Here is a 25174-nt window from a genome sequence, read left to right as displayed (position 1 = left end):
TTTTATTTATTTATTAGTGTTATGGTATTATCAACAAGTCTGCAAACCTTTCACTATTACATACAAAAAGAAGGAATACAAATGCCATTCATCATTTTACATGTTCCTTAAGAAAAATCAAAGTCAGTTTTCATCGTTAAAATTGATTACATTAGACTCATCACATGTTGAGTTGACAGTTGGATGGGGCATATTTAAGCAGTTTTTTTAGCTGGTTTTTAAAATCTTCAATATTCTAAGGAACCGACACAATGCAAGAATCAATCTCTGCCGTTGTCCTCCCATCAGGCCAGACCACATAGCATCACTCACAATTGATGCCCCAAGGTATCTGTTCCTTTCCTCCCCCAATGCTGGACAATTGATTACTAGATGTTTAATGGTTTCTCTGGCAGCACAATTTCCCAGAACCAGATCCCACTTACTTGTTCTTTCGAACATAGGAATTTGGTTGATTCGAAAGCATAGGTAGATAGCCCGCAATTTTGGACATGGGAAGATGAGAATATATTTAGGTATCTCCTCCATTTTTGTGAGGAATCTGGCACACTCGCCATACAGAGTATAGGTGCCCAATTGGTCTGTAGGAAATGGCCAATCATATTTGAAGAGCTTCTTCTTTACTGTGATCAACCTGCCACTCAAGTGGGGTACAGAGCCTTACACACAGATCGGAAGGGACAGAAGGGAGAGGGTGTTGCCATTATTTTTAAAGATTACTTGAATTCTTTTACTTCAAGTACACAAATATTAAATGCGTGCGAGGGTCTGTTAGTTGAACTTCACTTTAATCCTATTACTACCCTCAGCCTATTAATTCTTTATCGGCCTCCAATTTCCCAGCCAGATTTTTGTGAGCGATTCTTGGTGTTTTGGGGTCCCCTTATCGAACTCCTTACTCGAAGTATAATGGCAGGAGACTTCAACCTATGGGCTAACAATGCCACTGATCTGGAGGCATGCTCTATGTTGAATGTCATGGCGAATCTGGGCTTTAATCAATGTGTCAGCACGGCCACCCATCAAGGCGGGAATAGGTTAGACTGGATATTGTCTAGAAACCAGTTGATTTCACCCATAGAGGTCTAAACCTGCTGCTTGTCCGACCACTATCTGATCTCTTTTTCACTCCTTATACCAGATCTTATGGTAAAGAAAGCTTGTGTATGCACCAAATTTACCATGCGTAGATGTACCAGCAAGGTCACTCACGAAGCATGTACTTGCATATATTTGCCTTTAGTCTCAGCAATTGATGAATCCAGCTCGCTAGACTCCTATACATCTCATTTGCGCAGTATTTTGAACAAGGCCTTTGATAAACTAGCACCACTTAAAGCCAGCTACAGAAGGAAAGATATACACCCAAGTGCAAGCCAATGGTTTTCCTCAGATGTCTTAGCAGCTCGACACATTAAACAGGCTGCCGAAAACTCCCAAAAAAAACACCTTGTCCCTCTACAAAGAGGCAGCTAAACATTACAAGAATGTTATCCTGTTAGCCAAAAAAGAAACATTGGAGGAGAGTATATTGGGAGCTAGATCCAGCACCAGAGAGCTCTTTCATATATTAGGTGTGCTAAAAGAGAAAGTTCAGGAACATCCTTTAAAGGTAAATGATTCATGTTGTCAAATAATCCATCACTGCTTTACACTTAAGGTCAGGCAACATCAAAAGACTATAGCAACTAACCCTATTAATTACATTGCGAGTGGTACCTCCTCTGCTGCACAAAATCAGATCACCAGTGCCAATGAGACTTATGAGGACAGAGATTTTTCCTTCAACCACGTTACAGTTGAGGATGTACTGTCAACAGTGGAAAAATTAAAGCCTACCACCTGTAAGGGTGATATATTCCCTGTAACCATGTTCAAGGCATTTTTTCCGAGCATAGCAACTCCTATTGCTTCTATTGTAAACCGCTCCTTCTTGGAAGGAGCTGTTCCTGAAGGCATCAAGGAGGCCTGGATCACCCCCCTTTTGAAAAAAGAGGGTCTGGATCCAGAGGAACCCTTACATTACCACCCGATAGCCAACATGCCTTTTCTTTTTAAGATCATGGACTAAATTGCCTGCTCAATCTGTCTAGTAGACCTGGCGGGCAGAGCGGCACCCGCGAGCACAGCATGTTGGATGAACCGGCACCGTTTATAATGGTGCCGGTGCATCTGGCTTCCTCATTCCCATTGGGCCCTATGGGCCCTATGGGGCTCAAATGGAAATGGGGAAGAATTATTTCCGGCGCCCAGGAATGGGCAAATACTGGGTCCAGCAAGGCTGTAATGACCCGTTAATTGCCCATTCATGGGCGCCGGAAAAAAGAAAATACCGGCAGCAGCCTCCTAATGAGGCCCCTTAGCTTTAATGCTTGGGGGCCTAAGGCTTGGAATAACCTCCAACTGCTGTTATATGCTCAATTTAGAATGTCCATCAAAACCAGTTTGTCCAACGGCAGAGGTGTTTAGATTTAACACTCTGAAAGTCACCCTGTAACCTTGGATCTATTGGGATCTGGATCCATCACAACATGCTATGATGATTGTCTTGTCGGTTTTATGTTATTTGTCAGCGCTCTGAGGCCTGTGGGTGAGCTAGCGCTTTACAAAAGTTAAATAGAATACAATAGACCATGTTAATAATAAGCTCTTTATTGGAGGTGCCAATGACCAGTGTTTCTCTCATCTGTGCCTTAAACTCTGTAATGGTAGCACCTGACACTCTTGTCTGATCTTCTCCCCAACTCTGGTAGAGGGACATCGATGGCAGATTTAGTAATTTAGCAAACTCAGCCAATTTCCTCCACTTGGCTCTAGTTCCCAAGAAGATTAAGCCAAACTCATTTCCGATGATTGAGTGCGTAACTGAGTTTGCTAGTCCTAATGTTTTTTTTCCAGAGCATCCCTTGGACAGAGTTAAGGTAAGCCACCAGGTCACTTACTGAGAGACCTAAACCGTACAACAAGGTGGGTTCTACACTTGATAAATAATACTGCAGATGGGGTTTTTAGGAAACATGGCACAGCTGAGAGTAAACCCGCTTCATTTTTACTAACAAAGGGGCACATTTTTCTTTGATTGAATATTTCCAGCCCTTCCTAGAGCTTGTGTTGGTAATGTTATACCCCACTTATCTCAATGATTGTACCCTCTCAAGGGGGTTTCCTCCCACATGCCATATCATGTTCTTAGGCCGCCACTTATTGGAGAAGATAATAACCTTGGGGCTTTGTTCGTTCACCTTGAGGTTGTTTTCTGCTGCATAATTAAAAAGGAGAGTTAGCTTCCTTTGCAGTCCAATTGGTGTCAAGTCAAACAAGACTATACCATCTGCAAAGACGATCCAATGAAGGGAAAGAGAGCCCAGTTTAATTGAGTTAGTGGTGCCTCCCTCCTAGACCTTTTTGTGGTCAGCGAAGTAGAGATTGACCAGGGTTGGGGCCTCGACACATCCCTGCCAAAAACCAACACAGTTAGCTATAGGGTCCGTTGTAGCTCCTTCCTTGCTCAGCCTAACCTTAATGTGGTGTCCGTATGCAGTAATGCCAGCAGCTGTACTAGTCTAGTTGGCATTTTCATTGCTAGGAGTTTCTTCCACAGCCTCGTTCTACTTACGATGTCAAAGGCATTTGAGATATCTATCGATGCCATGTAGACTGTGCCCACCGCTCGCCTTTTTACAGCTGCTAGCAGATGTGACATGGTCAGGGCATTTAGAGAGGTCCCCATTCCTGCTCAACACCCTATCTGATATTGTGATAGCAGGTTTTGTGATGTAATTTGTGCCTTAAGGTCCCTTAGTAAAAGGGTTCCAAATATTTTGCTAGAGGAGTACAAGAGGGCTATAGGTCTGAGGTTTTTAGGATCCCTCTTTTCTCCCTGCTTGAAGATTGGAATGATCAGAGATTCTCTCCATGTATGTGGAACAGTGAGTGTTAGGTTGACGTGATTGAATGAGTCCAATTAGGGATGGACCCAGACCTCCAGCTTTCTTTTGATAAATGCCGGGGAATGTTGTCGGGGCCAGAGGCCCTGGACGGTTTTGCTTTACCAATCTCAGTTGGCCCTAAAATAGGGCTGCACATTAAATATGGACCAATTGCCAAAGATTGATAAGTAAATTGTTAGCATTAATTAAATGTATCAAAGAAATGTTTATTCACATCTCCTTTGGTGGTTCTTGGTTAGAAAGTTACTCAAATGAATATTTTTGTATCATATTCCATGAGGCTGTGCCAATATCAGGCTGAAATTATATGTACATATGCCAATGCATTTCGGTTGTAAAAAACCTTCATCAGGGCGGTACATTCAATCAAAAATCTGTTCACATATATCTATACATTAACAGTCATTATAATAGTGATTCCAAACACATACCAGGTCCAAATGTTCCATAATGAGGATGATATGTAAAAAAAGAGAGAAATTCTATGTCAGTAACTACACATCAAAACGCGTTAGTTGCTATCATAGCGTAAGTTAGGCAGAACTAAATAAAAGACTGTTGTTCGTACCTATGTATCCAAATGGCTCATGTTCGTATTACCATCCAGTGAATTAAGTTCCTGCAAAGCCACAGGAAAGTTAATCAGTAACAAGTAGTTTAACAATTCAGGTCATGTATACCGAGAAGTGAGAGAAGTAGAGTCAGCCTTACCGTGCAGCAACGCTGAGTCAATGTCAGCCGCATTCGCACAGGTGCGCCCGTGAATGTCAGTCTGGGAATTTAAACGTTACCATGGTGACCACAACGGCGTCGTGTCAGAGCACGTACGCCTTGGGTCCCACCACCGTGGCGTCACGGGAGGTGGGACTCATCACCATGGAAATGTGATCCGTAGAACGGATGCTTACTCATGTGAGTGTTTCAATCTTTGTAACTTAGGCGCACAACATTCTCGTGTATCTGAGCAGTAAAGTGAACAGCATAGTCGTGTGTGTAGACAGCTATCACATCGGTATGTAGCAATATATTATAGAAATACATAACAAACAAAACAACAAATTAGCTCAATCAGTGCAATTGTATCAAAATCGTTTTCCTGATGCATATATTAGCAATGCGTATCCTGGTCAAGTGGGGAAAAAATAGAACATAAGACATGTGTAACCACATATAACATTAGAAGTTGGTGAACAGAAATGTAATGCAGTTCAATATACTGTATTCAAATGAAAACTGTCAGTAAATGTCTTCGTAAAAACAGCCCACTGTATCATTGGAAATCCATCACGGCTAATTTTAAGAAAATACTCTTAAAGGAAAAAAGGAATTATAGATAACACATATAGTTTATTTCTTCGTTGATCCCCTTAGGTTCCAGGGACCCCAAACGATCAATCCAGCAAGTTTCACGTTGATCAAGTTTCTTTTGCAAATTTTCATATTTGTTATACCTTTGTACCACTTCTAGGATAACAAATTTGATCTGTGCCAAACTGTGGCGTTTCTCACACCAGTGTCTAGCTACCGCTGAGGTAACTGTTCGATTCCTAATGCAAGATCTATGCTCATTCCAGCGTATCTTCGCTGTACGTTGTGTTTGTCCGATGTAAAAATGCCCACAGGGGCATTTTATACCATAGATGGCATTTTGGGTGTCACATGTCGCAAAATCCTTTAATTTGATCTTTTCTCCAGAATGCGGATGGTTAATGGTTGGTCCTTTCATGATGTACTGACAATTGCTGCAATTAAGGCACGGGAATGTGCCAGTACGGTCTGTGAGTTTCTTCTTGCGTGGAGGTTTGGTGTTCACCAACTTGTCTTTCAGATTCTGACTGCGTTGGTATGCGAAGGTTGAGAATTCCCTGAACAGATGCTCTATTCTTTGATCACAAGTTATCGTGTTCCAGTTTTTCTTGATTATTTGTTTAATTTGATTGCTTTGTCTGGAAAATTTAGGTACACAGACTAGAGGAGGTGCTGATTTGTTTTTAGTTTGAGGTTTTAATAATTCCTTTCTGTCTTGTGCCGCTGTGCGGACTGTCGCCGCCTCTATTTCAACTTCAGAGTAGCCTCTCTCCAAAAACATATCTCCCATGTCTTTCACCGCTTTTACATAATCAATAGGGTCACTAACTATTCTTTTGACCCTTAGCATTTGGCTGTAGGGAAGATTTTTGATTAAGCTTGGTTGGTGAAAACTGAGCCTCTGTAAAAGGTTATTGCGATCAGTACTTTTTCTGAAAATGTTTGTTTGATACCCATGGTCTGTGATCTTTATTTCAACATCCCAAAAATGTATGATTTCTTTAGAATATTCATGAGTGAATTGTATCCTGGGGTCAATGCCATTTAGATAGTTGAAAAATTCTAGCAGTTCGGTTTCTGTACTTGTCCAGATGCCAAAAATGTCATCTATATACCTGATCCACAATCCTATGTTGTTATTCCATTGGATTTTTTTCAGAACAAAGTCGGTTTCAAATTTATACATAAATGCATTAGCATATGCAGGTGCCATTGTCGCCCCCATTGCAGTACCAGCTATTTGGAGAAAAAATGAGTTTTTGTATTGGAAATAGGAGTTGTTGCCAATAAATTCTAGCAATGCCATTATAAACTCCTTCTGAGCTGGTATATCTTCTTCTTGCAAAAGTAGCCATTCCATCGCTTCTCGGCCCTGATCGTGGGGAATAGATGTGTATAGACTCTTGATGTCTATAGTAAAACAAATGTTATTGAAGTTGAATGGTATAGATTCAAGTAGCTGTAAAAAATGTGTGGAATCTTTGATGTAGGTGTTAGTCTTTTGAATGATGGGTTGTAAAAAGAAATCAATATATTTGCCCAGTGGTTCAAGATCTTTGGAGACTTTGATTTTTTCTTACTTCAGGAGACTTGGCTCAGAAATGTGATATATATGGATGGCTTTACCATAATTTCCCAACTGGCAATTTTTCATAATGGTGGCCGTCCATCTGGTGGCCTTATGATGGCTATCTGCAATTCTGTAGCTTTAGCAATGATATTCGTGGCATTTTAGTTCTCAGATGCTCGATTGCATGGGGCCCAGTAACTCAAGGTCTTCTGATATTCAACATATACTGGAATGCAGGATCTTGCGATCTCTTCTCTTTGCAAGAATCTCTTTCAGCTATTTTGACTGAAGTAAAATCTGTTTTCCAGCGGATTTATCATTCCTTGGAGGAGATTTAAATGCCTGCTGTACTGATTCTGTCAGGCAGGTTTCCAAATGCAAGCTCAACAATCATCATGGAGAAATGTGGGACTAGCTGTTTAAGGAATGGAATTTATCTATCATTAATGGCAAAATTCCAACTGATTGCCCTCCCAATTGGACAGGGTCGAATAACAAAAGGTATTCTACGATAGATTACATAATTTTCTGCAATGACTTGTTCCAATACTGTCAATCGGTACATGTAGTGTTGATGTCACATAGTGACCACTCCTATTTGCAATCTGCTTTTTCCATTGTACCGCATGAACCTGTTGACTCATATGCCACAAAACTATATAGCAATGTACAAGGGAATCGCGTTGTCTCTTTTGTAAATTGTGGTCAGTTATTGAACGAGAAATCAGACTTCATTGTAAATCATGGCCAGGAATGTGATTTAGAGAGGTCATGCTCCCCAGAAGAGTTTGTGAATGTTGTTTGGCATTTAAATCCACCTATATGCAACCTAATAAGTAACGTTAAAACTCACATACACAAATTCGATTAACTGACTCATGCAAAAAAAAGCTCTGAAAAGAATCTTGCGCTCCCTTGAACTAGCGCATCTTGATTCGAACATTTTCCTTGCTCAAAAGTCAAGTCTAATCAATAGTTATAAACATTGGTCGCGTGAGCATAGAATACTGGGGAACATTCAAGACGGGCAAAATATGTTAAATTCCCTCTTACCTTCACACATAAAGATTTTTCGGGCTTTGATGAATTCTAAAATGAATCTCAAAGCTCACGCCAAACATCCATCATTTCCTCATCGACATGGGAAACATATTTTACTGATCATAATCACGCAATTACTTGCCCTGACTTCATCAATGAGGACAAACCATCACAAACCTTAAATATCTGTGAGGCGGATTTACTGAACATCATTGTACATTCATCTAAATCTCGTGCGGCCGGTCCAAATGGACTTACAAATAACATCTTACGAGCGGAACCTGAAATTTAGGAAGTAATACTCGGTCATCTGTTTAAACAAATAATCAAGACTCAAAATTTCCCAGCTTCTTAGAAACAAGCAATAGTCATCCCCATCTATAAGAAGGGACTTAGATCAGGTCCTGCAAACTACCGACCAATTGCTTTAATGGGTTGTGATAGCAAGATCTCTGCCTAGATAGTCTTGCAGGACCTTGAAACATGGGACCTTAGTAAGGGAATACTGTCCAAATTTCAGGTTGGGTTCTGCAAAGGCCTTTCCACACTACCGAATGGCACAATACTTCCAGTAACATAAGACCAATGCACATCCCACTTACATCGCACTAATTGATTTATCCAAGGCCTTCAACCTTGTCAACAGATCCAAACTTTGGCTCAAATTGAGATCCTGGGGCATTCCTGAAAATCTATTGCAAATTATCATTGCTTTACATATGAACACTACAATCAAGATTCGCTTAAATCAAGCAGGCAATCTATCCTCTTCTATTCCTATAACCAAAGGAGTTAGGCAAGGCTGTCTTTTGGCTGTCCTTCTTTTTAATTTATACTTATCTGATTTGGTTTCCTTTCTTCAAAATTGTACTTTTGTTTCTCCAGTTATAGGCAAAATTCATCTGATGGCATATGCAGATGATATTGCCATTATTGATAACACTCCTGTAGGGCTGCAACATCTTCTCAATGCTCTCAAGTCATATGTAATCAAAATCAAGCTTGTTGTCAACCCAAATAAATCAGCTATCATAGTATTTGACAAACCTTGTATGAAAACTCCAAAGCTGCAATGGTAATTAGCCAATCAAACAATCATGATAGTGACGAAGATCTAGTATCTAGGATTTAATATTCATACTAAGCACCAGTTTTGGACCTCATGAGAGAACTTGAGAGCAGGGCCCTCCAATTCACTTGCCAGATGAAAAAAACGTTTTTCTTCATTTTGTAGATTCTCCCTCATGCCTCTTATTAGATTTTACAAAGGTAAGATTCTCCCCTCAATTATGTATGACATGGAATGTTATCCATGTGCCAACACAATTAATTGGGATTGGTTGGAGGGACCTATTTGGAAGAACACTCTATCTCTACCGATGCCTTTGCCAATTGCAAAATTAAGGTACGAGTTGGGTCTTTTTTCTTTACAGTCATATTATCAATGGAAGGTGCTTGCATTGTATAGACTTATTCTAATCCCAAATGATCCGTCCATATATGTAGACATCCACGCTGAGGTCTTCACATTTCAAAACACTTACCTGACAACGTTGTAAAATGATGCCGAAAAGATTCTCAACAACTGTGACTGTACCAAAGAGACTCTAAAAGAGAATCCTGATAAGGTGAAACGTGCATTAATGTGTGCAGATTGGATTCATACCAGAGCCTTTATCTACTCTTTGTATACTAAAAGCTATACACCATGCGAGAAACCCAGTAATTATGTTCTCCCGTACATCAGACACTTTCCAAATGCAGCCTGTCGTGCTGAATTTCTGCGTTTCCATCTTAATTTAATCAAGACAAATCAAACACAATGCATCTGGCAGAAATTACATACATCTGCTGCCGAATGCTCTCTCTGTTGTGAGGGGTTCACACAGGATTGCCATCATCTGTTAATATCCTGTTCCGCCACCTACCCCTTGAGAATAAAATACTTTAAAAATGTTGCCCCTGATCCCACATGGCTCTATACTAAAGTCTTTTGGCATCAGATTTCAATTGGGAAGGAGTTTCCGCTATCTATTGACTTATTAAAGTTCCTAAATGAACTCCATTTTATTAAAATGTTGCTGTGATTGATGACTTTGCAAGATGTCATAGATATTCCTTATGTTTATTAGTTTTATTAATTCTTGGTTTTTATTTTATTGCTGTATTGTATTGGGCAAGTTTTATTGAATTTGTTTTGATGCTTCATATGTGTTAAATAAGACAATTTGTGTAACATGTCTGTGTTGCAACTATACTATAAATATACTTTGATAAGATCTGCCTCTTGGCCTCTTGGAACACAGGCCCACTAGTTGTGTTTTTAAGAGAGGTTTTAATTGCGTTACACCTCTTAGCCTGCTTCACCTACCTGAGCCTTGTATCATACGCATAATTGTGTGTTTTTCTTCCCATCTATTGCACCCTGGTGGAGAGAAGTTTCATACATTCTAATAGGCTTTGGTTGTAGTTGTTGGCGTTTATCCTATCTCCCTTCATTTCCATGTTTGACAACTCATGTTCTCATATGGTCATAAAGGTTCTACACTCTCTAGCTTTATTCTCTTTTGAATATGCCACTATTCAGCTCATCCCTCTTACTCCTCTCACGGTGTTGGCTTTCTATGAACCCCCTGGTCCTCTCAAGTTCTTCTTCCCTGATCTGACCCTTGTCCTTGACTCACTTTCTACTGACATTACCATTGTCATGCTGGGTGCCTCAAACCTTGCCAAGCCCTCTGCAGCCAGCTGCCTTGAAGTTAACTCCCTCCTATCTGGCCACTCTCTCTACTACCTCCACGACCACCCTACCCAAACTGGTGGGAACACGCTTGACTTTGACTTGGTATTTCTCACTAATTAACGCTTCTCCTCTGGCCTCTCCATTTACCCCTCTCCATCTGACACTCCATTTTTCACTTTAATATCTTTGTACCTCCAACTTCTACACCTCATCTCCCCTTTCAAATGACAGATGACATTCAGACCCATCTTGCCCCTTACTGTGGTGATGTGAAGACCTCTCTCCTGTCTCTTTCCCTTATTCATGCCTCTTCCATTGACCATGCTTTCTCTGACTCTCACTATACATTTATGACCCCATTTGACCAACATTATCCTGCTTGCACATTCAGACCTTCCCATTCCCGTTCTCAGCCTTGTATGACCTCTGAAATTCAGAACCTCAAAACAAACATGGGCTGTGAACTACCATGTTGGCACAAATTGCAGACATGTTGTCAGGAAACAGAGAGTAGGGGGCACACAAGTGATTCTGAGTGAGAAGGCAGATGTATGCATGAAAGGAAAAACAGAACATATGCCAGAAAACCACACGCAGGAAAAACCAGGCAGTCTGCCACTCATAGTAGGTGCCATATCTGGCCTTCATGTAGGTGTGCAGGCCTGGAGCAGGGCAGAGAAAGGCACAGTCTACCCCAAAGGAAGGGGGAAGTCTCAGCTGCACCGGCTGCCAGACAAGGGGACATTCCATCTGGAACTATACCTTCCAAGAGCCACGCGAGCCCCGCAGCATTGGGAGATTCCCAGACCATGCACAGAGCAGCGTGCATGCATGCACAGCAAAAGCCGTCCGTGCTCAAGCTTCCAGACCCAGCAGATGTGTTCTGAGAGCTCCGCCCCAGGTGACTTTCCAGCAGGGCTGCACCATGCCTGATTCCCACCATTCAGGCCCCGCTCACTAAGAGATAAGTACACTGCTTCATCCGCTCGATGCACTATGAGGGAACTAACTGCATGGGGACATTAACCCGCAAAGCGTATGGGAAATACCACAAACTTCTTGAATGCTTACTGACTCTGAATGCTTACTGACTCATGCATATAAGAGTGAAGTTAATCCATGATGTGACGCTTGTGAGAGCTAGATTACTGCTCAGAAGAGTGAACCGCCCCGCCTAATCCTATTCTTTTCTGCAGCCCCATAGACGGCGGTTTGGTGCTCGCAGTCCATACCAGTCAACGCATCGCAATGGACACGCCCACAGGAAAAAGATAGCAGACGAAGCTAAGTGCATATTCAATACATTGTTGCTCAAAGCTTGTGTTTTATGCAATGTCGATGCGTGGTTAGCATCGAATGGTTAGGTTCTGATACACACACACACACACACACACACACGCAAACCCAGTGAGGTAACCTAGAGTAGAAACTAGACTCATGTAATGCCTGGTAAGCAACTGGACCACGTACACAGGTGCAAGTACAGTGTGAGTAGATTGTGCTGTTGGGCTGGACACTACCGGGGCACAGTATGTATGAATGCATGGCATGGTATGTATGAGGAGACTTTAGGCCACCACACATGGCCACAACCAACGGGAGCATTGGGAAGAGCAGCATTTCCCTAAACAGCCCCTTTCCTACCCATGGACCCTAACACTCTTTGCCCACAGGGGTTGCAGCAGCCCTGTGTAGTCACTGACGCAGGTGCCAAGAGACCCTTGGGGTAGGTAGGAGTACGTGCTACATCTGCGTGCAACTGGGACCTGCCACATGTACCCTACTCCTGGCCTACCAAAATGTCCTTTACTGCCCTAACCTCTGCACTGGACTCTGTAAAATGCTCCTGCTTCATAAAACTAATCTTCTCCCTTTACAATCACCCAGCAAACTTTGATCTACCCGCCAATCTTTGCTCACAGCTCCCGAGTCAATATCTGTTGCTTCCTCCCTTTCTGCTAATGACTTTGCTCTCTACTTTCCTTTAAAAGTTCTAAAATTTGTGAGACTCTCACAGCCATCCTCTCTCTGCCCCCACAGGACTCCTTCTGTCCAGCACCTCTCCCCCTTTCCTCTTCTACTCTCGACTACGTCTTCTATTGAATTATCGCCCGTCCTTCGCAGCGCCAACACATCTTGTGCTCCTGTCAGCAGTTTGCTCTCCAAATTGCCTAGCAAACTATCATCCTGTTCCTCTCATTCCCCTTTAGTCAAAAGTTCATGAGCGGGTGTTCTGCGACTGGATCACCAAGTACCTTGAGGATACACGCATGCATGTCTACAGATTTCTGTCTAAACCCCACCACTCCAAACTCTCTTCTATACTCATCCTGATGGACCTTTCTGCCACTTTCGACACCATCAGCAACTCCTCTCTCTTCCTCACTCTCCCAACACCTTGCAAATCTGCTCTTGCCGGGATCACCTCCTACCTGGAACGTTGGTCCTTTAAAATCTCCTGGAACTAGCAAACCTCTGACCCTACCCCCATCTCTCTTGGCATCCCCCCAAGAATCTGTCATTGGGCCTCAGCTCTTCACCCTCTGTTGCTCTGCCCTAGGAAGACCTATCTCATCATTTGGATTTCACTATCACCTTTTTGCTGATGGCACTGACATATGTTTCTCCTTTCCCTCCTTCACCCCAGACACCTCAGAACACCTCAGAACAAGTGTCTCACTCCAATTCCTCACTGGATGGCTCTACGCTGCCTCATGCTGAACTGTTCAAAAACGTAAGTCAATTATCTCCCTGCTTCCAATGCCATCCCTCCCCTCTCCTATCTCCTTCCCACCTAACCTTCTCGCTCTCTCAGCCAAGGCTCTCAATCTTGGGATCCTCTTTGATTGTGACCTACGACGAAACAAATTATCACTATCAGTACCTTTGCTGTTCGTGTTAACCGCTCCAATATTTGGAAAATTCATCCTTTTCTTACTATCCACATTACAAAAACTCTAATCTGCACTCTTGTGCTCAATAAATGTGAGTACTGTTCAAGCCTACTGCATGGCCTTCTTTTCTACTCCTTCTTCCCTCTAGACAAAGTCCTCGACTTTGCTTCCCTTGCTCTCTACAACCTACCCACACCATCCCCCGATTCTTCATGCTGTCTGACTCTCCATGCACAAACGCTCTCTTTTCAAGTTCCTTCTCCTAGTCTACAAAGCTGTCAATTATCTTGCTCCTCTGTATCTGTCTGATTGGGTCTCAGTTTACTCACCATCTACTTCCCTCCACTACCCTCTACAGTCAACCTCACCGTTCCATACCATCCTGTGCCTCCACTTTCCTCCGCTCTTTCTACCTACTTGCCCCGCTCCACTGGAACCACTGCCCATAACAATCAAAGCCAACTGTGGTCTGTTCAAAGTTCAGCATACTTGCTAAAGAGGGAGCTCTGGCTGCCCTCCCCTCCCCCTAATCCTCCCTACCTGACCACTCCCTGGCTACCAATGATGCTTAATAGTTTAAGTTTGTATATTTAAATAGTACTCCTCTTTAGTTTTAAGCACTTTCTCCCTTAGATTAATGTTACCTTTGTAAGTTGCGTGTTGTCTTATATATATTGTTTAGTACTTTGTATATGACACACTTTTTTATAACCTCATAAACTGGCTCACCACTTGTTCTCATCTTTGTGGTATTGTACAGGCATTCCTTGTGGGAATGCCTCTGCCATCTGTAAATGTGTTATTCTAAGCAATTTCTGATCGAAAATGGACATCCCTTTGCTTCAAATAAATAAAATACAATAAAATACAATGGAAAATGCCCAATGAAGCTTCTGACCCCTAAGGAGCTGAAGAGTCCAAGTGGCTAGAAAGCCTGAAAGCCCTTCCCAATGTGAGATTTCTGAACAGTGAGCTGGTTACTGTATATCCTTCAGGAGTTCGCTGGGCACTGTATATCCCTGAGAAGTGAACTTGGCACTGTATATCCCTGAGGGGTGATCTGGGCACTGTATACCCCCCAGAAGTGGGCTGGGCACACTATATCCCTGTGAAGTGAGCTTGGCACTGTATACACCCCATGAAGTGAGCTGGGCACTGTATATGCTTGAGGAGTGAGCTGGGCACTGTATATCCCCGAGGAGTGAGATGGGCACCGTATATCCCAGAGGAATGAGCTGGGCACTGTGTATCCCTAAAGTGTGAGATGGGCACTGTGTATCCCCAAGCAGTGAGCTGGGCACTGTACAGCCCTGCAGAGTAAACTGGGCACTGTGTATTGCAGAGGAGTGCGCTGGGCACTGTATATCCCTGAGGAGTGAGCTGGGCACTGTGAATGCCCAAGGAGTGAGCTGGGAACTGAATATCCCTGAGGAGTGAGCTGGGCACCATGTGTCACAGAGGAGTGAGCTGGGCACTGTATATCCCAGTGGAGTGTGCTGGGCACTGTATATCCCAGAGGAGTGAGCTGGGCACTGTATGTCCCCAAGGAGTGAGCTGAGCTGTGTGTATCCAGAAAGAGTGTCTGGGCATTGTGTTTCTCCAAGGAGTGAGCTGGGCACTGTATATCCCTGAGGAGTGAGCTGGGCTTGGTGCATCCTTGAGGAGTGACCTGGGTACTGTATATTCCTGAGGAGTGAGGGGGGCACTGTGTTTCCCTAGTAGCGAGCTCAGCACTGTATATCCCCGAGGAGTGAGCTGGGCACTGTATAGCCCTGAGGAGTGTGCTGGGCACTGTATCTGCCCAAGGGGTGAGCTGGGCACTGTGTATCCCTAGGAGTGAGCTGGGCACTTACTATCCCCAAAGAGTGAGTTGGGCACTGTATATCAATGAGGAGTGAGCTGGGCACTGTGTATCCCTAGGAGTGAGCTGGGCACTGTCTATCCCAGAGGAGTGAGTTGGGTACTGTATATCCCTGAGGAGTGAGCTGGGCCCTCTGTATCCTCGAGGAGAAAGCTGTGCACTTTATATCCCTGATGTGTTGACTCAGCACTGTATATACCAGAGCAGTGTGCTGGTCACTGTATATCCCTGAAGAGTGACCTGGGCACTGTGTATTCACAGGTCCCACCATGGCTGCCTCCAGCGAAAACATGTCCCCAGCTGGTCTCGTCCGCACAGGCCTCAGTGTTTCTCCTCACAGTGTTCTCTGGCTCTCTCTTTATACACCTGCAACCTCCTAAAAGGTTGCAGGTGTGGATCATTAATTAGGTTTGCCTGATCTCAATATAGGGGACATGCCTGACTCTCACCATACTCTGCAGCCATCTTCTTCGTCCCAGTACAAGAGTGGTAAAATGAAAGGGTACTGTTCATTGCTCTTTGTCTCCTCTTCTTCGTCCTAGTACTTTCAATGGTTGAATGGGAAAAAATGAGGGGAGATGTCTTGCAATAACCAATGAAGGTCGGTGGAGGGCAAGGTTGGTTATTATTGGGGAAAGGGGGATACCACATCTCACCTGCCAGTACCCCCCTCCCACTCTCAGAGGACCCTCCATCCACGTGATCCTGCCTCGCTTCTCCAACCCCAGGGTCAGGATCCAAAAGTGATGGCCTTTCCCTGGCCACCTGAGAAGAGGATCCAGGGAGTTTAGGAGTGAGAATACCCTCAGGTTTCTCATAACGCCCTAGGTGAGTCTAAGTGTCCTGCCTTCGTTGGAGAGTGAGTGTTCAGGGAGCTGGGATTCCTTCTTGGGTAATTGCATGTGGTTCGTGGGAGAAATCATTGCTGGTGCTTGTAGGGTAACAAGGGAGCAGAGGATGCTCCAAGATGGTGGCAAATAATGATAGGCTTGGTTTCCACACTGCCAGAGGATGTCCATAAGTGCAGTGGTGCCTTCATACAATGCTGGCATCTGGTCAGTTTGGTTACAGTTTGAGTTGGTGCAAACAGGCACAGTGCCTTTGCCTCTGAAACAAAATGAAGATCGAGTGACTTTCAGTACTTTAACAGGTTGTTCATGTTGATGCAAACTTGACAATCTGTTCACGTGTGATGCCCATATGTTTCTACAAAGTTCATCTGTTCATTTTATTTCTGCTTCTGTAAATCCCATCAGTCCCTCGGGGTTGGATACTGCTTGCCCCTTAATCCATTTCTTGCACAAACCTGTTGAACCTTATATTGCTACTAATGGTTTTCCTGAACACTGTATACCTTCTTGCTTTCCCGGTTTTGTACAGTCTTCTGCTGATCTTTTCTCCATTCTAATATACACTGTGTGTCCCTGAAACTGGCCTGAAACTTTGCAAGTTACTAAATGTGCTAAGCACTGCACCTCTAAAGTCCATGCTTCTTGTGCTAAGAATAGACTGGGGTGCCAACCACATGTGGAATTAATCCACAAATACAACACAACTCTTTTGCTTGAGTTCTGCTAAACTCTTTCATCAAATGATACCATGCATTTACTCCATCTAAGTGATGCTCATCTAATATTTTTCTTGATTCTGTTTTTACCTGTCATCTATGTCTGGAAAAAATATTACTCTTAAGTGCAAATACATTTTCTACTTGCGTATCATCTTCTAAGTGTTATGTGTGATTTTACTGAAATAAAATTCTGAGTGGTACGTTTTTTTTTTATTTAAAGGGATCCCCCCAAACTCCTGGTTTACTACCATTTTAACCCCATCCCCACCCATTTTAACCCCTTGACCACTACCATACATATATTTATTTAACATTTTTGGGATTTTGTTTTCAACATTGTTTACTACAATTTACCACTCTTAACTTTTTTCGGTAAAATGACTGGATACCTAGTCTTGGTAACTCTATGCCCTAATCTCAATAACTTAAGGATGGAAAGAAGGAGAGAGAAGAAGAGAGAAAAATAAACATGTCCCTATCAACATATTTTTCATATTTCTGTGACTATTTTCTTTAGCTTCTTGCATATCAACTGTAGCACTTCTTCTGCTAGGCCAAAGGGCCACATTTTCATTTTATGTTGGATTTCAAAGTTACTTAGTGAACTCAACATTCGTGACTTGTTTTGATGCTGAAGACTGTTGGTAATTAGAGTTGAGGTGCTGTGCTTGTATCTTTATGCAAGTCTGTGGGATGTCTCCAGGCACAATGATTCTTGAGCTTTGCTGGAGTTGGGGTAATTTGCTCCACTTCATATGGACCCAAAAATGTAGATTTGTGGCACTTGTGAATGTGCTACCTTGTGAAGACTCTGTCGCCCCATTGTTGTTGAAGAGGTACCTCTCTCATGGTGCCTTGTTGGTCCGGTGGGGCACCTTTTCTTAGTTGTGCTGTTTATCTGTAAAGAGATTAACTCTGCACAGGTTGGCAGGTTCTTAAGATACACATCAAACTCACTTCCTAGCAGTTGTGCACTGCGATGAGCATCTAGCACTGTTCGTGAGTGTACTTGTGAGGTGTGAGGTGGTGGTCATTGCTTGGTTGATTTCTTAAGCTAAAAAGGGCTCATGGTAGGCAGTGAAGCCAACTCCTTTTGATGGTGTCACATTATTTGGCAAGTTTTGATTTCATGAGACAATTTAGTCTCCCTTCCACTTTGCTTATGGGTGGTATGATGTACACAGCTTGTGACTGATTCCTCTGAATTGAGTAACCTCTGCCAGAAATGAATTTACAAAAGGAGGGCCATTATCAGACCTCAGTGTCTCACATATGCCGCATCTAGGAAACACTTCCCTAACTAAACACCCTGTAGCAGATTTAGCATCTGCATTGACATTTAGCATCTAGCATCCCTAGGGCCCTGCCTCTCTCCAGTAGGAGCATGGGAAAACTACTATTAGTACATACCTGTAAGTGCTGCAACCATTCACCATACCAGCACATTTTCTGTGAAGCTCTTTGAATGGCCCTGTAGGGTGGGGCAGTGTTCTATTCAATGTCTTGAGTGTGCGTCCTGTATAACATGTGTGACATGTAGTTCAGTTGGCTACAAATTTGTCAACATGTTCGGCCATATTTGGCACAAACCAGTCCTCACTTATGTCAGAAGCAGTGTGCTGCTTAGGTGCATGCGTGGGGTAATGGAGTTGCTCTAGTGCAATGTTTAACAACTTTAAGGGCATGACTACTTTACCTGTGCTGCTTTGTCTGTGCACAATGCCAGTAGGTGATATAATGCATCCTAATTTTTCCCATAAAGATTTTTCCTCTGCTGGGGCTCTTTCCTGAAAATTCAATCTTATGCTCCTTTGATAATGCACGGTATGCTTCTGGTAACCCTCTCTGTTGGGCTGCAGTAATAGTTATTTTGCTTTCTTCTAGAAAGGTTATATAAGCTGCCTGTTTTGCAGCTGTATCCGCAGCTGCATTTCCACGTGACACTAAGCCTCTTCCTGTGGTGTGCACTGTGCTCTTCACAACTGCTACGCGAACAGGGCCTTTTGGTGCTTCAATTAATCTTGCTGATAGAACTGCATGCTGAACTGGGGACCCATCTGCTCTTCTATATCCCCTTCCCTTCCATCTTAATAAACCAAAGTGTACTGTAGATGCCATGTATGCAGAATCAGTGTAAATAGTAACTTCTATGCTGATACTTCTAATGCTTCAATGAGCGTGATGAGTTCTGTTGATTGTGCTGCATATTGTGAGGGCAATCTTTGCTGCATGATTATTTCACAACTGCTGTGCCTGCATTCCTTTGACCACTTTCCTGGTCTATGCTTGCTGACCCATCTACGTATAGTACTTCTCCTGTGTCAAGGGGGTCTTAACTGATCCTGCTGAACTCATTTGATTCTCCCTATTTGTATTTGTATTTGTTTATTTATAACGCGCACCATCAGGCCCAGGGGCATCAGGGCACAAAGCTTGAAAGTTATTTACATATAATAGTTACATAATTATTTACATACAAGTTACATACAAGTATATACAGCAGTAATTGAAGTGTTAAGCTATGAGGCAGACATGTAAGACAAGCAGGAGTCACTGCATTGGGATCAGAGCATAACAAGGTGAATAAACGATGGTCATAGTCTTAACAAAGTTCAGCTAGTAAAATAAGCCATAAAATTAACAAGGAGTCAGTACTCATGTACTGCACAGTCATGAACTTTGACTTCTGGTCCTACTGGCTTTGGAATGTAAGTTGCTGGGTTAACTGTGTGATACTTGAAACACTTGTGTATAGGCGCGTTACAAATACCATATCATATCATATCATATCATACCTCACTATGGTGATGGCTCGATTAGTCATAATTACCTCATATCCACAAGCTCTTTGTGTGGCGAGTGTGGATTTGTTTCTCTCAAGTATGGAAAAGAATGCATGCTCACTCGATGTACAAAGTGAATGGACATCCCATGACTATTGTGGCAGATTTCTGTATTGCAAATGTGGCTGCTGTTAATGCTTGTTCACATAGAAATTGTCCTTGCATTATCGGGTCTAAGGGCCCACTACACAATGCCAAAGGTTTGTGTTTCAGTGATGATCTTTGTGACAGTACTGCAGTCATTACTTGGCCATTTGAATGTGAAAATAAGAAAAACAGTTTTTTGTAATCTGGTTTTGTTGGAACATGTGCACTGTTGATTGCTACTCCTTGAAAAGTCTTCAGATTATCTGCTCAAATGAGGGGATCAGCCCTCTTTTAAAGCCAAATGGGCCACAGTGATTGGTGTCGGCTTAATGAACCAATCCTGGGTCCCCACCAACAATATCTTGTATGCATGAGGTCATAACCAGAGTGTTTTGCAACAGAAAAGGTAAAGGGGTGAAAACCATACAAAAGTCACACCCATGTTTCTGTCTGTTGTAGATCAAAGGGTCTCTTTAGTTAATGGAGCTCTCTGTGGTTCCTGATTAAAGCAGCAGGTCTCACTCGAAGATGCAGCGAGAATACACTTACTGTCTCCATCAATCCACATACTCGTACCCTCTGAATGGGTCTGCCTGCGAGGATCAATACTGTAATGCACACAGTCCCAGACATGACATTTCACTGTCCATTGACACTAAGGGCACAAGCTGGATTCAGGTTGACACAGTGCATATCAAAGGTTGTTGGGGTTTCCTTTGTTAACTTCTGTTGCCAGGTTGCATGTGGGCCTGTTTGAATTAAACTCTGATTAGTATGCAAAGATGCCACCAGCAACAAGCTTAAACAAAAGGACAGGGCAGATCCATCGAGCCTTTCTTATTTAATTAGGCTGGCCCTGGCAAGGGGAAGGTTTGGCCCTCCCCTTTCTGAGATGGCATGGTGAAATACTGGCTGTCATATCCCAACTAAATATGACAGGGGGGGCTGCGTCTGTAGGCTTTGTCCACCGAGAGTACACAGGTCTAGGTGCATGTTGTGCTGTGAGCATAGGACAATGGGCCTCATTATAAGTATGGCGGTACAATAACAACGGCGCCAGTAGTGCTACCGGCGCCGTTGCTACCGTACCGCCATACTACGAGTTGCGCTTGCGGGTCTCGCTTTGCCCGCCAGGTCGGACCTGGCGTGCACTGCGGCACCCGCAAGCACAACTAGTGGATGCAACGGCACCATTATTAATGGTGCCGGTGCTTCCGAGCTCCCCATTCCCATTCAGCCCTAGGGGGCTGAATGGGGATGGGAGTCCCTTATTACTGGAACCTGCGAATGGGCAATTAACGGGTCCGCCAAACTCGGCATGACCAGGTAATTGCCCATTGGCGGGTGCCAGACCCGGATGTGAGTTTGGGGGTAGTCTTGCCGGTTTTATTCGCAAGGCTACCTCCAACCTCGTAATGAGGCCCAATGTGTGCACATTAGCCCCATGCATTTTCCAGAGGTGTATCTATCATCATTCAATTTCATTTAAAGTTTCAATAAAGCCCAGATGGGTGCACACCCACTGTGTGGATGGTCGAATTCCTCACAACAATACCCACTGAAATAAGTTGTGTGTGAATATGCATTCACATAAGCTGCTCCAGCACAAATTCTTCATTCGTCCATGCAGGTGGTGTGTGTCACACACCTAATCATTATGTCTCAAATGCCACTGCTTTGGTGATCAACGGAGCTCTGCAAACAATGTTTTAAATGCATGTCCCAAATACTCCTCCTCTTCTCGGCAAGTGTGGAAATAATATATGTGATTGTTTCAGCTATTGCACGGAATTAATTCGTGTTTGAGTGTCCATTCAATCAAGACATCCCAGCACAAATGTCTTTTCAATCCAAACAGGTGGTGTGTTGTGTGACACACCTTACCTCCCTACCACTATTGCCAGTGTGCAAGTGATCATCAAGACCCAGCAAAACATATTTTCCCAGCATTCCCGAAACAATGTTCGCCTACCCTAAAAGCTGGGTAATAATGAACGATCGACCTGTTTATTTCTGCTATTGTGGCAAACCAAGTGTTTGTGAGCATACATTCTATACAGCCTCCGCAGCACATAAACAGCACGAAATCTGATGATTGGCCTGACAGATAAAGTAAAATCTGTCTCATGCAAAATACCAAAGCCCTAGCAAACTTTACCGCGCCAGCCTTACACATAATTCCTTTAAATTGTTCTAAAACATTAAAAAAAGTTCTAGCTCTCAAACAGTAACAGACATCACCCTCCTTCCTCTCTGAAATAATCTGTGACTGTTGAAGAGTTTCAGAAGCACGTTCCACATGTAGACAGGCACATATGCCTGCCCAAATTCAACAGCCATTCCGAAAGGAGCTTGGGAACCAGCAGACCAATCCTAGAGATTGTCATCTAATCCCTATCCCCATGAAAGAGCTCAGGGTATGGAATGGCACAACCAGGACAGCACTCCACGAGGGAGGAGGTGCAGTAAGATACTTACAGTGGCAGTGACCCATACGTCTGTTGGAGTGAGAAAACACCACATCTAATGAAAGGAATATCAGCACTGGTCCACTTTGGGCTATATCTTTGCCCCTGGCCACAGCCAGTGGCCCGAAAGAGAGATAGGATCTGCTGAGGGCTCAGGTCCAGGAGGGCATCCCCAGCCTTTCAGGTGAGCATAGCTTCAGACTGACAACAACTCTGGCAAGGGGGAAGAAATACTTGAAGGTAAGCTAAGCAGGAATACCCTGGGCAGGGGGATGAAATAATAGCCGGTAAAGTAGCTCTAAGGCAATTATGCATAAGGCATGCTTGCTGGTAGGCATGTGCAGACCTCATTTGGCTGTTGATTGCTTGCGAAAACAATCGATGGCCATAATGTGACATCTTGGCCAACGAGTGTTCCATAGCCTTGAAGACAAGCAGTGTGCAGGGAGCTACATCCATTGTACTTAGAACTCAATAACTTTGCGGGGAGCTTTATCCCTTTGGTTGTGTCCCTTGGAGTAGGGCAATCGAGACTCAGACTAGGATTTCATTTGGATAGGTCCTTTTGCCAAGCCAGTTATCCATCCTGGATTACTGGCTGAGCTAACCCTGAACTATCCTCACATCGTCTCGGGAGGATAGCTCAGGGGCATTGTGATTGCCTTGGAAGCAGGACCACACGTAGCAACACAGGTTTGATCCCCGGTACGCGCTTCGAAACCTCTGGGTATTAAGCACGTTATAAATAACCTATCATATCATGTCCTGATTTGTTGAGCATAATTGTGGCCTCTTCACTTTTAGCTTGGCACCCTAGACCTAAAGGCACTCATCCAACTCCACCCCACTATATGTTGATCAAAATAAAGGTGTTACATCACTTTCTAACCATCTCAAGTGTGTTGTTGGTTTCACTTTGTCACATATGTTTGAACAGCTTTCAGGAAATGTATTTAATATATATTACTTACTTGATAGGTTTGTGATATATATGATATTCAGGATGATGTATAGTTGTTGCCAGTGCATGCAGCTCACTAACAGACCTTGAATTAATGCTCAGCAAATGCAAGTATGGGACCTAAGTAGGCCCTGTATGAATGTGTCAGCAATGCAGTGCTTTTCCCAGCAGAGGACAACATGTAAATACAGTGCAGCCATTGTGTTTATGCTCCGGGATGGTAATGAAGGCGTTATGTTGCTATAGTGTGTTATGGTGTACCATAACCTTGGTGAAAGTGATGAACACCCTTTAGTGGATCCGTCGGCGGATCTTGAATTCCAAAAAAGGTGCCACAACATTTCTACATTTCAATTGGAGCTGGAGGGGACGAGGGCCTTTGGGGATGAGAGAATCGAGTGGATTGGGGAAAAGGGGAGAGCTTGTTTAATCAAAAGGTACATTTTGCCATATTTGAAGAACGCCTCCATCTATCAGAAGAAAGATTTTTTAAGTATACACTTGGTAGATGTCTCTGAGATCCAACATGTCTTTAGAAAAGCAAAAAGAACATGATGAGAACATGGTGTACTCTCCGGTGCCATTTCAGGGTCAGGCAGGATCATTGTATCAGCTGCTGCCTGCCTGGCCCAATAAAACATGGCCATCCGTCCTCCAGTTGTCTCCATCACAGCAGACCAGAGCCACTGCAGAAGCGTTGCAACTGTGCTTGCATATACGTATTACCATAGAGGCAGGAGGAGCAGTAGCCTCCAACAAGTACATATTTTTTGCATCACCACGCCCTCGCTGCCTCAAAGCACCAGCAAATCTCCCAGTAACACTGACGCACCATGTTGGTGACTTAAAAAAGCCAAGAAACTAGTGTGCCCAGATTTCCAGAAATCAAAACTAGAGCAGACTGTAGACTGAATGACTGCAGGTTGGCTTGGCAGTCACTAGTAAAGACATAGGGGACACAAACTGCTGAGCACTGACAGATTTGGCAGTCCAGAAGACATTTTGGAGACACTGTATTGTGACACCGGATATTTCATTCTTCTCACTCATACTTTTGTTTTCTTTGTAGGTTGTCATATCTCCACCTATACTTGTGTCCTGCGTCAGTCTCTTCTTCCGTCCCACAGTCCATTTTCACTCACTTCTATAACTTTCCTTCATCCTTCAAACATCCACATTTCTTCTTTTGCTCTGTCAACCCTTTTCTTTCTCGTGCAATCGTACACTCTCCTGCTGTAGATGTTCTTAATCTTACCCCTGTATTTCCTTCACTCTAGCATACCATTTAAATTCCTGTCTCTGCTCCATCACACGTTACATTTCAATTCTATTCTTTCTGACACATTATACATGTCATTTCAATGATATTCATGCCTGCATCCCACAAGATTGCTTCCATCCATTCGTCTCCTCAAACACAACCTTATCTTTTTCCACCTTCTATTCTAGAGTTCTTCCTTCCTTTGCTATGCATCAAACTCACACACTGTCTTTCCTGCCCCTGTGGTTGCAATAACAAAAAGCCACTGTTTACATTTTCTCTGCCACATGACTTTCTTTGCAGCTGCAACTTGACCGGCGTGAGCCATCATGTAAAGATCCATTTTTGTCACATTTGAACAGCAAACGTATTGTGAAAAGCCAAGAATGTCCGCTCAAAACTAGGATACTGGTTATCCTCTTTTAGGCATAGAGTTGGTTGGGTCAGTTGCATGCTGGGATCCTAGCATGCTAATTATGACCCTAGACAAATCCAACCAACCTATCAGAGGCACATGCACGTTGGTCATCCTCCCATCTTTTTTCCTTCTTGACTTCTAACCCAAGCTCACAGTCATGGTGACTTAATAACATGGGGAAGTGGTAGGATGGCCAAAC

Source organism: Ambystoma mexicanum, chromosome 7q (assembly GCF_040938575.1).
Source record: "Ambystoma mexicanum isolate Mex_15411 chromosome 7q, UKY_AmexF1_1, whole genome shotgun sequence".
In the NCBI taxonomy this organism is placed as follows: Eukaryota; Metazoa; Chordata; class Amphibia; order Caudata; family Ambystomatidae; genus Ambystoma; species Ambystoma mexicanum.
Note: the sequence above shows the minus strand (reverse complement) of the source record.